Source organism: Bos indicus x Bos taurus, chromosome 11 (assembly GCF_003369695.1).
Source record: "Bos indicus x Bos taurus breed Angus x Brahman F1 hybrid chromosome 11, Bos_hybrid_MaternalHap_v2.0, whole genome shotgun sequence".
NCBI classification, from domain to species: Eukaryota; Metazoa; Chordata; class Mammalia; order Artiodactyla; family Bovidae; genus Bos; species Bos indicus x Bos taurus.
In genome coordinates, this window is record NC_040086.1 from 76,328,786 (window position 1) to 76,344,155 (window position 15,370).

A 15,370-nucleotide genomic window follows, 5' to 3' on the forward strand; every position below is an offset into this window, starting at 1 on the left:
TCCTTTACCTATTTCACAGAGGTGTCGTGAGAATTTGTAAATATTTGGTCATTAAATGCTCATAAAAATGCCTGTTAAATGCCTCCAGAATCTGTCAGAATTGCCTGTTTGAATGTTTGGCGGATGCAGGGCTGTCAGCAAAAGCGCAGAAACTTACCAAGGAAGGGGATGTGTGCTTTGTTTATTTTTAATGCTTGTTTTTCTTTTTCTGATGGTGAAAACAGTGGACGCTCACTAAAAAGAAAAACATTTAAGAGCAGAAGAGTTTAATGAAGAAAATGAATAATACCTTTAAATCAATTATATATAATTACATACAAATAACCAAAATATATATTGCTTTATCTCCATGTCTACACATACTTGGACACACATGTGCACTTCGATTACTTGATGCTATTTTGTGCAAGGATTTTGATGAGCATTCAATGTATGCCTATTAAATAAAGAGCTTCCCTGGTGGTTCAGACAGTAAATAATCTGCCTGCAATGTGGAAGGCTTGGGTTTGATCCCTGGGTTGGGAAGATACCCTGGAATAGGGAATGACCACACACTCCAGTATTCTTGCTGGAGAATTCCATAGACAGAGGAGCCTAAAACAAAAACCGATTAACAGTTTTGTATTCTACTTTCTCACTTATTATGATGATGGAGGATAGTCTTCTACGACATGATTTTTAATTAGTGCCTATCAGGGCCTCATGCAGATATTCTGCATTTTAAAGTCCTCTATTGTTTGGAACTTGAATTGCTTTCATTTTTTATACTATGATAAATTTTGATGCAATAATCATTTTGTACAAACACTTGCCTGTCGCTCTCTCTCTTAAAAATTTAATAGATAACTAAAAGTAATACTTATTTGAAAGACCCTGATCCTGGGAAAGATTGAAGGAGGCAGGAGACGGGGACAACAAAGGATGAGATAGTTGGATGGCATCACCGACTCAATAGACATGAGTTTGAGTAAACTCCAGAGTTTACTCAAAGGTGATGGACAGGGAGGCCTGGTGTGCTGCAGTCCATGGGGTCGCGAAGAGTTGGACACGACTGGGGGACTGAACTGAACTGAACTGAAAAGTAATACTGTTGGAGCAAAGGGTAAATTTCCATTAAGGATTTTGGTAAATTAAAAAAAAAAAAAAAAAACATAAACTGTTTCATAGTCAACTTACCCAAATTCATACTCGCATTAGGAATGTATAAAACTGCTCATAAAATTCATTCTCTCTACTATTGAAATACATTTAAAAAATCTATTTCAATGTGGTGAGTGAAAAATCAATATAACTTTCATTTGCATCCCTGATTACTTGCAGAATTGATCTTTTCAATGCATTTTCTGGCCTCTGTAAATTGTTCATATCAAGTGGCCACTTCTATATTGAAGCATTTTTTTAAAGGTTTCTTAATGACATTTTCAATGTGAAAATATATATTGCAATAATATTTCAGTTTTTCATTCGATTCATAAATTTTTGCTCTGCTTTTTAAATTGTGTAATGTGCATATAATACAATGATTTTTGTATGAAGTTATCCATGGATTTAATTTTTATCTTTAAAACTAATTAATTTTAATTACACAAACAAAATTGATTCTCCTCCTTGTAAAATACTGAAAAACAAAAATTAAGCAGAAACCCACCTTGACTTTTTCCTAATCCCACTCTCATCCCCCTAAATCTCTTTTCATTGACAATTGTGTATCACTGAAATTGTGAGAGAGATATATATATTAATAATCTACATATACATATAAAAAGGATGTTTCCTGGTTGTACATTCTTCAAAAAACTAGAATATTTATCTTGCATTTTATGTTTTTACTAAAGTACATATTTTAGATATCTTGTGACTGATTTGTACTCAGAAAAATCATTCTTCCAAAATATGCACACAAGAACATGCAAGGTTGGGTATGTTTGGTGGTGGTGGTTTAGTCACTAAGTTGTGTCCAACTCTTTTGCAACCCCATGGAGTATAGCTCACCAGACTTCCCAGGGATCAAACCAGGGTCTCCTGCACTGCAGGCAGTCTCTTGCATTGCAAGCGGATTTTTTACCAATTGAGTCACCAGGGAAACTCCTTTTAGTAGAGTTCTTTGCAGAATATCTTTATTTCTACCAGTTCTTTAAATATATGGAATACATACTAATGGACTATATAAGGAAAAAACCCTACCTCATCATTCTCATGCATTTATTCTCCCAATACCATATCTTGAATAATTAATTTCCTATTGGTGTATGTTGCTTTCTTTATCATAATTAGATTCTAATAAATTCTGTAGTGTAGTTTAAGGCCAACTATTCCATTCAATTAACATGTGTTTTGATCCTTACATCAATTCAACTATCTCTTCAGTTCAGTCACTCAGTCATGTCCAACTCTTTGTGACCCCATGAACTGTATCATGTCAGGCTTCCATGTCCATCACCAACTCCTGGAGTTTACTCAAACTCATGCCCATTGAATCACTGATGCCATACAACCATGTCATCCTCTGTCATCCCCTTCTCCTCCCACCTTCAATCTTCACCTCCTGAGAGATCTGCATGCAGGTCAAGAAGCAACAGTCGGAACCAGACATGCAACAACATACTGGTTCCAAATTGGGAAAGGAACACTTCAAGGCTGTGTATTGTCACCCTGCTCATTTAATATATGCAGAGTACATCATGTGAAATGCCAGGCTCGATGAAGTACAAGCTGGAATCAAGATGGCCTGGAGAAATATCAATAACCACAGATATGCAAATGACACTACCCATAGGGCAGAAAGTGAAGAGGAACTCAAAAGCCTCTTGATGAAAGTGAAAGAGGAGAGTGAAAAAGTTGACTTAAAGCTCAACATTCAGAAAACTAAGATCATGGCATCTGGTCTCATCACTTCATGGCAAATAGATGGGGAAACACTGGAAACAGTGTCAGACTTCATTTTTGGTGGCTCCAAAATCACTGCAGATGCAGATTGCAGCCATGAAATTAAAAGACGGTTACTCCTTGGAAGGAAACTTATGACCAACCTAGATAGCATATTCAAAAGCAGAGACATTATTTTGCCAACAAAGGTCTGTCTAGTCAAGGCTATGATTTTTCCAGTGGTCATGTATGGATGTGAGAATTAGACTGTGAAGAAAGCTGAGCGCTGAAGAATTGATGCTTTTGAACTGTGGTGTTGGAGAAGACTCTTGAGAGTCCCTTGGACTGCAAGGAGATCCAACCAGTCCATTCTAAAGGAGATCAGCCCTGGGATTTCTTTGGAAGGAATGATGCTGAAGCTGAAACTCCAGTACATTGGCCACCTCATGCGAAGAGTTGACTCATTGGAATAGACTCTGATGCTGGGAGGGATTGGGGGCAGGAGAAGGGGACAACAGAGGATGAGATGGCTGGATGGCATCACTGACTCAATGGACGTGAGTCTCAGTGAACTCCGGGAGTTGGTGATGGACAGGGAGGCCTGGCGTGCTGCGATTCATGGGGTCACAAAGAGTTGGACACGGCTGAGCGACTGAACTGAACTGACTGAACTGACACAGTCAAAGGCTTTGGTGTAATCAATAAAGCAGAAGTAGTTGTTTTTCTGGAATTCTCTTGCTTTTTCAATTGTCCAACGGATGTTGGCAATTTGATCTCTGGTTCCTCTGACTTTTCTAAATCCAGCTTGAACATCTTGAAGTTCACAGTTCATGTACTATTGAAGCCTGGCTTGGAAAAGTTTGAGCATTAGTTTGCTAGTGAGTGAGATGAGTGCAATTGTGTGGTAGTTTGAACATTCTTTGACATCACCCTTCTTTGGGATTGGAATGAAAACTGACCTTTTTCAGTCCTGTGGCCACTGCTGAGTTTTCCAAATTTGCTGGCATATTGAGTGCAGCACTTTCACAGCATCATCATCAACTATCTCTTGGTTGTTATAATTTTATATCTATTACAAATGATTTTTTTTATCACTTGTGTCATTCTGTTTCAACATTATCAGTTCTTTCTTTACCTTTATAAGTCTTCCATTTCCTTGCCAAAAAGAACAAAACAATCTAATTTAAATCTTGATTGGGATTATCTCGATTTAGGGAGCTATACTACCCTTACAATGTTTGATATTTCCATCTAGAAACATGATATATATCATCATGCTTTATAAGCTAATAGTTTAATCTTTTAAAATTTCTATAGTTTTCCACATTTCTTATCAAGGTTTTCCATTGGTCTGTGTTTTGTTGTTATCATAAACACCTTATTTTCCCATTCCATCTTTCAATTTGCTACTGCCAGTGCATTGGGAAGGGTTTGATTCATTTTATATTATCTTAAATCATATTTCAGTTAATTGTGTTTTCACAGAAGCAACTCATAAATATTGATAGTCTGTTCTCATTACCAATAGCTGCACATTTTATTTGTGTTTCATGTTTCCTTATCTTGGTCAGTGTTTTAAAGCAATGTGAAATAGCACTGGGGACAGTAGGCAATTTTGTCATAATCTACATTTAAGAAACAATGCTTTTTCCAGTAATCATAACATTAGCTTTCATAACTGAGAATTTATATTATGTTAGCTTAGAATAGACGTCATGTTGAAGAAATATGTTTTCCATGATTATTTAAATAATTTCCTAATATAAATAATGATTTTTATAATTCTTCCATTAACATACTATTTTCAGTAATATACTTATAATTTTTGTACTGCATTCATAAATTTTATTGGCCTACAATTGTGAGACATGCTAATTATGGTCTACTTCTCAGGGTAATATTTGTATCACAAAATAAATTGATAGACTTTTATATTTTACTATATAATGAAATATTTGACATGACATTGGAATTTTTAAAGTAATAATCTAAAATAAATCCTTGGTAAATCTATCAGACCCTAGTAAGCCTTGATTTTTTTCATTCTTTCCAATAGGTGTTAGACATTTTTTTGTTTTCTAAGATTTCTAGAATCACTTTTCATCAACTAAAAATAACTTGTGAAAGTTTCTTTTTCATTAAGGTTTTCAAATTTTGGGGCATAAGTTTTTACATAAAATTTTCTTATACTTTTAAAAATTCCACTACTTTGAAATAGTCCTTTCATTCTAACAACATATATTTGTGGGTTTATTCATTTTTTTTTTTCTTAATTAAAAAAGCAAGCTATTTTCCTAATATTTAATTATTATGTTCCTTATTACACCACAGAGTAAATTTTTCAATTTATTTTGCAAATATATTGAGTTAATAAATTTCAAAATTATTTATTCTGCTGCTATCCTTGGGCTTGTATTATTTTATAGAAGTTGAAAGCTTAGCTTAATATTTGTTAATGAATAATGAAAATATTTAAGGATGTACATTTGCCTCTGAGCATAACTTTGGATACATTCTACAAATATTGATAAGAATTTTATGGTTGCTGAATAAAAAATAAAGATTTTCCCCCTCATTTACTTGAGTTACTTATAAGATTCTGTTTTTTCTTAATTTGTTCTGTTCAAGAAACATTTTCTTTTACTTTCAAGTAATGTGCTTCAATAGTTTTGAATTTGGAGCATTCTGTATGTATATTTTCATATATTTGTAATGTTTTATTGCTTAATTTATACTCTAAGATGCAATTTTTAAAGTAAATATTTCATCAGTTCTTTAAAGTGTATTTTTGTGTTTCTAGGATACATATTTCTATACAAGTGATTTTAATTGTACACTATTAATGATTATGTTTTGTGTTTATGGATGCAAACTTTGAAAATATTTTTCTAGTTTTTATAAATGCATTTCTTTTAAAACTACTTATCTATGACTATCTGAACATTTCTATCAATTTAGCTTTGCATTCATTAAAAAAATAGGCTTTATATATTTGATGAAAAAATTATGTAATACACAGAGATTTATCTTCATTATGGGATTATTATTGTTTTTAACAGAAAACTCTTCTCTTTATCCAGTGTAATCTGAAGGTTAAAAATACATTGATGATTTTGGTCCTATTTATGTCGCATAGTTTATGAATTTAAAAAATATTGCACTTATGCTATGCTCTTCTTTCTCTTGATACATATGCTAAATTATTCAATTTAAAATTGTTAGTGATCATGAAAGAATGAAACATTTAAAAATAGAATTCTAAAGACAATTTTATTTGTAAGAAGTCATTTCTAATATTTCTAAAATTACAAACATCATGAATAAAATATTACCTTTTGTATTTATCATTTCAGGTAAGTCACCTTGGCTTTTATTATTTCATTTGAAGGTATTAGATGTAGATTACTGTTCATAAGGAATGTGTGAACCGATTACTATTCATTTAACTTTTAAGAATAATTTTAATATTTGGATTTGACTTTGTTACCAAAATTTAAATAATTATTGTTGTTTCACCTGTTTCTATTTCTCAACCAGGCTTTTCATATCATGGCTATCCTAAGTTATCACTTTTCAATTTTGCTGTTATTAACTGGGATATTAATATTTTTTAGTTGAAAGCATGGACTCTAAGTATCTTTCTTTGCACATGTAAGATGGCTATTGATTAGGTACACATTTACTTAATTGAAGTCTTTGTCCTTAAATTTCTATGGACTTTGTTCTGGAGATTTTTGTTTGTCTGTCTATGGAATGTTGGTTTGTTCTTTTGTTTTGGCATTTTACCTTGGACAGGAGAAATTTGAGACTAGCTTGGGTTTTGTTTAAACCAAAAGAAGAAACCATTCTTTTTTTACACCTAGATTTTTTTTTTTTAAACATGGTTTACTACAAATGGGAGGATGTCTTTTTTACCTAAACCAAACTGATGCTTCCATTTAGGTAAACTTTAATTTATGATGCACCTCTGTATTTCCGTCTTCATTTTTTTTCTATATATATACCTATTTTTCATTGGTTGGGTCTCACCTCTTCTAGTCTATATGTAACATATTCTTTCTAGCATATTTTCTTTTTCTTTTGAATTAGCAAAAAGCCTTTCAGTAGCATTTAATGGGTGATTCAGTTTCCTGTAGGGTCACTTCCAATGATCAATACCCCTGGTTTCTACTATCAACCTTTCTTTCAAGTAGAGCTTCTCAACCCCAGCACTAAGTGCACTTGAGCCAGATGATGCCTGGTTTGAAGGAGTGCCTTATGTAGTTTATAGCAGCATATATAATATATTGCAAAATATTTAGTAGCATTCCCAACCAGTACCCAGTAATGGCAGCAGCAAATCATGACTATCAAACTGCCCCTGATATTGCCACATGTTCCCGGAGGCGGGGGAGCGGGGGTTGCAAAATCACCTTCAATTAAGAACTACTACTTTAGAGTTTATTTTTGTATCCTGCCTCCTCTTTGTATCAGTCTTCACCTAAATCTTTGCTTCCCTATGACTCCTAGTCTTGTTTTATTGATCCAGTAACCCTGTAACTACCTGCTTTTTTTTTTTTTTTTTTTTTTGCATAGCCAGTATTTCTGTGGTGGACTTTTCTTAGGCTCCAATATCTGTGTCTTTCCACAGTGTGGCAAAGAGGTGTGGTCAATCTGTAATTCTTAGTTCATGTAATATATTCAGCAGAGCAACCGTAGCCTCTCATACTTTAAGACTTTGCCACAAATGATGCTCCTTTGTGTTGTTATTAAGGACAAACAGGACAATGCAGGCCAAGAAGTGCATGTCCCATTTTTCAGACCAGTCAGCCCATGGTACCTCAGTCCAATGGCAGGTTTTAGAATCTCTGCCTCCTCCATCATCGCTCCTCCTCCCTTGTATGTGTACCTTATGGTGTCAGGAAGCGCAATAATAGTTTGATAGATGATAGGTAAGAACAACTACTGAGTACTTAATATATGTGAACTCTTGGGCTTTTTTAAAAATTTTTTGGCTGTGCTGGATCTTGGTTGCTGCGCTTGGGCTTTCTCTAGCTACAGCAAGCAGGGTCTAGTCTTTGTGGTGGTGTGCAGGCTTCTCATTGTGGTGGCTTCTTTTGTTGCAGAGCACAGGCTCTAGGCACAAGGGCTTCAGGAGCTGTGGCACGTGGGCTCAGTAGTTGCGGCAGACGGGCTTAGCTGCCCCGTGGCATTTGGAATCTTCCGGGACCAGGGATCGAATCTGTGGTCCCCTGCATTGGCAGGTAGATTCTCATCCACAGTATCACCAGGAAAGTCTCCTCTAGGACTAATTGTGCTGTGCAAACCACCTCAAATAAGCATCATAACTCTTGGAAGTAGGTGCTGTTATTACTCCCATTTCACAGATGAGAAAATGAATATTTAGCCTAAGTACAGCACCTAAGCTAGTCAGGGACCTAGGGTTTAACTCAGGTTCTGCTGAACCCAGACACTGGTCACCACTTTATTCTCCACGATGAATTCTTAAAGTCTAGGAAACAGTCACTATGATGTGGAGGTAAAAGGGGTAAGGAGGAGCAGCTGCTTAGTTTTCTACTTAACCTGTTTTCTGTGACCTTGAGCAAGGGTTAGACAACGCAATGAATCAAAGGCTTTTGTTACCACTTTCCTGGCTGGAAAAGTTTTAGTTCAAGGTGTAGACTATACAAAACATGATCTGTTTCCCAAGTCAGATTTACTAGTCTCATTGTCAGTGATTCTTCTTGATATTTTTTGGCCTGAGCTCATTTTTTGTTTTGTTCTCAAATTCTAGGGGCTCATAAGATTATTCTAAGTTATATAATTTTGTTGATATTTGTATGGGATCTTGGAGAAATTATCAGTCATTGATAGTATGAACTTAAAATTTTTTACTAGAAGTCTAATACTTAAAAGTTTTTTAAGATCAATGTTTTGAGAACTAATAAAAATATTAGCGGAGAAGGCAATAGCACTCCACTCCAGTACTCTTGCCTGGAAAATCCCATGGACGGAGGAGGCTCGTAGGCTGCAGTCCATGGGGTCGCTAGGAGTCGGACACCACTGACTTCACTTTCACTTTTCACTTTCATGCATTGGAGAAGGAAATGGCAACCCACTCCAGTATTCTTGCCTGGAGAATCCCAGGGATGGGGGAGCCTGGTGGGCTTCTGTCTATGGGGTGGCACAGAGTTGGACACGACTGAGTGACTTAGCAGCAAAAATATTAGTGGTCCATGAAATAAGTTCATGTATTAAATGTATGCATTGAATTAATAAAATTACTTTTTATTAATTTAAACCTGCCACATTTTAATAAAATATTATGTAGTTTTTAAAGGGCTTAGAATAATGTGGGAATACTTCTCAAAAATCTGGTTGGGAAAATTCTGATTTTTAAGACTTTTACATTGTCATAGAGCAGCCCTTATATCCTACTTTGGCTCAAGCGTTATAAATACACATGGGAAGCTGAATGAAGATTTTCAACTTCTCATCCTCTGACTGACATTTTTATTTGAAAATGTCTCTTCTCTTATTTTTAACAAGATACTCAACTTGCAGAAATAATTCTTCACGTTTGTATCCATGCAGCAGACTTACATTCTTTCCAGAGAATAAAATATTTCACCAAATAGTCATAAAGGAAGCTCGTGAGCTGTAGTGGGATGAAGGATCAGTTGAGTCTCAATCCTGGATAGCCAGTTTTTCATTTTATGGTACAAGGTTAAAGCCAGGGAACATCTCTGCACCTGAGCTACCTACCAGAAATGATACCACATCAGAAATTCAAATGAGGCTCCAGTCTGCTTATATCCAGATACTGTGTTCAATTCCATGTAGTCCCTAGAATATCCAATGCCTGTGACCTCTTCTTCATGGTTTATCAAAGCTTGATTTCATTGGGGATAGCAACATGACCAGGTCACACTAAAAATTAGAACATCTAATTGGTCTTAAATAGCCATAAAGCATATTTCTGGCAAATGAGACTGATGAAAAAATTATGGGGAGTCATTTCTGGTAAAATTCTTTTCTGATCCTAATAAAGGACAGATTGACTACTGTTCTATGTGCTATTCCTTACCCTCCCTTCCCATGAGGTCTGTGGTTGTGTAGCCATTTTGTGTCTGAGAGGCAAAAACATGATGATGAAAACCAGTACTGAGGATGATAGAGTGGGAGGGTGGTAATAGCCTTGGTTTCTACCGTGAGCAGCTAAACCAACACCAGCATCTCAACCCTCAAATATCTTGTTATGTTTGAATAACAAATCTCCGTTTTCAAGTCCAGTGACTCCGATTTGCATTACTAGCAGTAAAGTAAATTCCTAATTTGTAGTTTCAAAGGTTTCTTCTCTATCTTTTGAAACTTAGGAATGACCTCTACCTATAAGACTGTATGTATTAAGAAAGAAGGAAATTTGAAGAGAGTTGTCATTATTTCATAGGATAAATTATCCACAGAAAGTTTATTGTATGAAAAAGTCTCCTTCTTCCCTATCACAGTCAACAATATCTATAATGTATAGTTGATTCTCATTATTCACAAGAGCTACGTTCTCTCAAGTTCCCCAGGAACACAGAATTAGTGAATAGTGTGTGAACCAGTACCCCTAGAGGAAACAAATAGACAATAAAGAGAGAAAGAGACAGAGAACCAGAGGAAGATGAGAGAGAGAGATAGAGAGAGATTCCCATAGACCATAATCTTAAATCTTAAATCATTCATATAGATTCTATCCTCTTTATTTTACTTTATTTTACAAATGAATAAGTCAGGTCAGAGATTTTAACTTACTCGCCTAAAGCTGCTCCACTAACAGGTGCCAAAGTTGGAGTCAAAGCCCATCCAACTGGCCAAAGAACTGAAGCTTCTTGCATCGTACTGCACTGTCCTAACCTTCTCCATCTGCACTGGTCTCGTTTGAGAGCTTAAACAAGATGGCAAAGCGTCCCCTTGATTGACCTCAGCTAGGAACATGAGAGAAGAGAGTGAAGAATCTCAAATTTTTGTTGCTGTTCTACGCATGTCTGAATATGACTGCAAATCATGAATAGCTGATGCTGGGGTTACAAATAAATTTTAGAAAGATGACCTGCAATTACAGAATCTCCAAATAATGAGAAAACACTGTAATTGTAGTTTTGCTCTTTTCTCTGTAAAATGCCTCTTGTTATATTAAACGATCTCTGCTGACAGCTTTGCTATCAAAGTATAAGCTGTCTTCCAACCTCTGCTTCTCCTCAGGAATGATTTCTTGTTATTTCTGTTTAGCCTGTTTGCACGGACATATGAATACAGATGCTCATACACACACACACACACATACTACCATGGTAATAGTCATACCATACCATGTTTTCCAATGAATGCAAGTGCCATTCAGTTACTCAGTAGCCCAATATACAAAGCAGCAAGCATATGAAACAGTTAATACCTTCTATACTACAATATAAAAATGAAGCATCAGAGTAGTTGTCTAGAACTGAAGTTGAGGGGGATGTTGAATAGGGAATAACTGTAAATGGCATGAAATTTCTTTTGGGGGTGGTGGAAATGTTCTAAAATTAGATTCTAGTGATAGCTGCACCACTCTGAAATATATTAACCTTACTGAATTGTACACTTTCGATGGGAGGATTACACACGATGTAAATTACAACTCAGTAAATCTGTTAATAAAAACAAAGTGATACATAAGCTGCACATGCAGGGCCCTGCAGAACAATGGGCGACCTAGCGCCTCTACTCAGGAATTTATCCTCGCTGAGGATTTCCTGTGTATGGTTGCCATGTTCTTGTGCAGCTTTATTATTCACCTGTCACAAGAAAGCTGCAAAACTCCATGTGCTGGCTTGAGTTGGAAATGTCTATTAACTTGTCAGCAAATGAAAAGGGTGAAGGGTTTTCATCTCTGCAGATGAATTGGAACAGGTGCAGCGTGTCTCCAAGATCGCTAATTAAAACTACTCAGGACTTGTATTTATTTCACATGAAAAAGAGTTTTACACGTGTTTGAAAACTGTATAGAAATATAGCTTTTTAAAAATGTGACTATAGAGTCAAGCTTTACTTCTGCTTTATATCATTTCATGAATGGAAGCTCTGCTAGGGCATTTCTCAGGTCTGGATTCACAGGCTGGGATGTTTTAGATCGTACATACTCATAGAGCAAATTGACGCTGTTTTTGTTAGCAGAGGGATTTGAGTTAGTTTGGGCATGAATATATGCTTTCAATTTGTACCTTTTGTACTTGACTCCATGGAATGACACTACTATATTTTTATACATAATCTTTGAAGAATCTGAGGCTCTTGTCCTTCTAAATTCTGCCTATTTCTTTGTAGCTCAAGGAAAGAGAGAAAAGGTCTACAGAGAAGGAAGGGAACAGTTAGATAGGGCTAGGGAATACATTCTTTAAAAAAAGTCTGAATCTGAGTTTAAGAAAACCTGTATTTGAAGAACTTATAAAATTTTAAACAAGCCACTAAGCCTATCTGTTCCTTAGATACTTAATCTCTTAAGGCTCAGCTCAAATGTCACTTCTTTCACAAAGCTTTTGGAGATCTCTTTAGCTGAAATCAATATTTCCTTCTTCTATCCTTCCATGGAACTGTGCACCTCAAGTATATTATGCCACACGCAGGAAGAGCTGTGAAGGTTTGGATTCTACAGTCAGAACCAGAGTAACTGGGATGAAAGCCCAGTCTTACCACTCACTAGCTGTGTAACCTTGGAGCGTAGTCTTTAAATTACTTGTCTGAAAAATTAGAGTAACAATGGTTACTCACCTAGTTTTGTTGTGAGAGTTAAGTGGGAGAACCCAGGTAAAATGTTTTGTGTAGTGTCTGAGAGGAAGTAATTGCTCCATAAAAAGTGGCTGCTGATGCTGTTTATCAGGGAAGCAGAGTAAAATAGGAAAAAGAATTTTCAAAAGGAAGATTTGAAAAGGACGGAGTTTTGACTCTCCCAGTTGCCAGCCTTGGGATCTGGGAAAAATCAGTTAACTATTTGAATCTCATTCCCTCATCTATCACATTACCCAACTCCTACAGGGGTGATAGGGATCTGGTGCAATGGAGTATATGAATATGTTTTACAAGTGATAGAGCACTAAGTACTATTAGACGTTATTTGGAACAAATTGGGTATAGCCGATAAGACCTGGGTTTAAATTCCGGCATCATCATTCATGAACTTTGTGAAATTAGTAAATGACAATAGTTGTCTGTATGCACTGGTTTCCTCATATCATTGAGGACAGAATTGTTACTGTAAGCATCAAACAATATTTTAGGTACTGGATCTACCACTGAGCACATGGCAAAGCCAGTTGTACAATTTCATCCCTTACCCCATTTGTTTTGTTGCTTGTACATATGTCTATGTGATCCTCTGGACTCCAAAACTACACGGTGCTGTATTTTGCACATTCCAAAGCCCTTTGAATGAACCCACAGAATATAAGAACAGTTCAGCCAAGTCTCGAGTTGCTGGACAAATACTGGGCTTTGGCTCACCTTCCAGGTTTTAGACAGAAAACCGATAGATTCTGGGCTGTTTCCCTTGTCATGCTGAAGGTTTTGTGCAGGACTGAAATGAATCAACAAATACAAAAGGACTTTGACAATTTCCAAGTCCTCTAATATAAAGATATTTTATTGCACAAAGGCTGTTACTATGTCGGGATCCTTCACTCTTGCCTGTTATCTGGTTGGCCCTGCACTTTCCTTTAGCCTGGCCAGCAGCTGCACTGATATGTGGCATTCTGAATAGAATTCCCTGCATTGTGTGGGTCATGGCAGGCATGGACTGTCAGCCTCATTTATCTTCAAGAAAGCAGACCATCTTGAAGAAAGACTATACCCAAATCCCAGGAGGCTGCTTCAGTGTAACCACCAGCCCACCAGCTTTGAGGGAATCTTGAGTTTAAGATTATCAGTGCCAATCTTTTTTGCTCCTCAGCCCTAGTGGTTGAGAAACAATGAAAGGTGCAGGGCAAAGCCTGGACTGAAATGGTTGACACTTGGTTTTGTATGGAGGAATAAGGAAAAAAGATGCAAATCGTATTTCAATCAGAAAAAAATATTTAGTTTTTCAACATAGTTTCCATGACACCATGCAGAAACTGAGAGGTCTTGACTGACAGTGGAATATTCCTGGGCCTGACACGAAGCAACCACTGGTGGCCTCCTGCGGGCGACTATGTAAAACCAAAGATCACTTCTGCCTGCCTTTCTGACAGCCGTCCCAGGGTTACTCTTCCTTCCAACCCTTTTACCATGCCAGTTAGCCTCAGCCCCCAACACTCAGCTCAAATTTAAAACAAATGCAAGACTCATTAAACAGTAGCAGAAGCAATTCAGTGACCATGGCTCTTTGTGCCAATGCCTTGATCCCAGCCCCTGTGACTACTGGCTGATGTTCATAGAACTAAACAGTCAAGTAAGAGTCCAAAAGAAAGAAAAGGAAAAGGAGAGGAAAAGCACAAGAAAAAAATGCTATAGTCAGTAATATGTAAGAATCATGCAATCAATTCAAACTCAACTGGTAAATCCACATCTTTCTGGAGGAAGAGAGCTGGACGATTTTCAAAGCCTTGTTTATGCATGCCCACAGGAAGCCATGTTATAAATATCCCCTGATGTACCTTTTTGAGCAGCTGGCCAGTCCCAGGGAGTTTCAAACATTAAACATTCATTTCCCCACCTTCTGGCTCTTTCTACTCTGCGTCTTCTGCTCTCATTCTCAAGGCAGTAAGAAATTGGGGTCTGAGTTGCGCTGTGGACAGACAAAAGACTTTCTGCAGCTTGCAGCATATTCTGTCCAGGGAAGCGGCACAGACTTCAGGTGCTTGGGGAAGCCATCTGTAGCTCTCGAGGCGATGAAACTGGGCTGAGAACGCAGTGTTTTCTGGCCGCTCTGCTTCCAGCTGGAAAGACCACTGAGGAAGCCGATCTCGCAGCACTTTCTGCAAAATTGCCTCCATCCATCCCATCTGGTGTTTTCCAGTGATGGAGGGCTGCCTGAAACATCCCTGAAACTGAGGAAAGAGCTGCCAGACGTCCCCCCAGAGAGGCGTGGGTGACTTGTGTGTTCCAGGTGAACCAGGAATTCTTGCTTCATGCCTGCCGTGAATGGGCAGGGGACCGGGCCTGAGCTGGGGCACAAATGTGAGCAGTCTGGGAGGGGAAACGGATGGACTGTCACATTTCTACCAGGAGAGGAGAAGCTGAAATGCACAGGGCTGCTTTTGAAGTATGCCAACCACACACCAAACTCTCCTCCAGAAATCACAAAACAAATCACAGCAACTTTTAGCTAAAAACTTGGATGTTATCGGACCGAGATGAAATAGCAATCTCAAAAGTGTACAAAAAAAAAAAAAGAAGCCTAATGATGCCGTGGAAAATGTTAAAGGGAAATGGAGGGGCACTAAGGGCTGAGAAAAGAAGGCAGCAAGGAAGCCAGGGAGAGGCTCTTGTCCTGGGTGGTACTGTCTGGGGAACAGGCGCCTTCATC

At 37.2% G+C, this 15,370-nt stretch overlaps 1 long non-coding RNA gene across 1 annotated transcript in view; it reads right to left on the minus strand.

The window, feature by feature from the left end:
- LOC113900764 overlaps nucleotides 1-15,003 on the minus strand; it is a 35,590-nt gene extending 20,587 nt beyond the window's left edge. The window contains exon 1 of the long non-coding RNA XR_003513243.1: nucleotides 14,499-15,003. This is a non-coding gene — a long non-coding RNA (uncharacterized LOC113900764). The remainder of the gene's footprint in view (nucleotides 1-14,498) is intronic.
- Nucleotides 15,004-15,370: the final 367 nt, after the last annotated feature.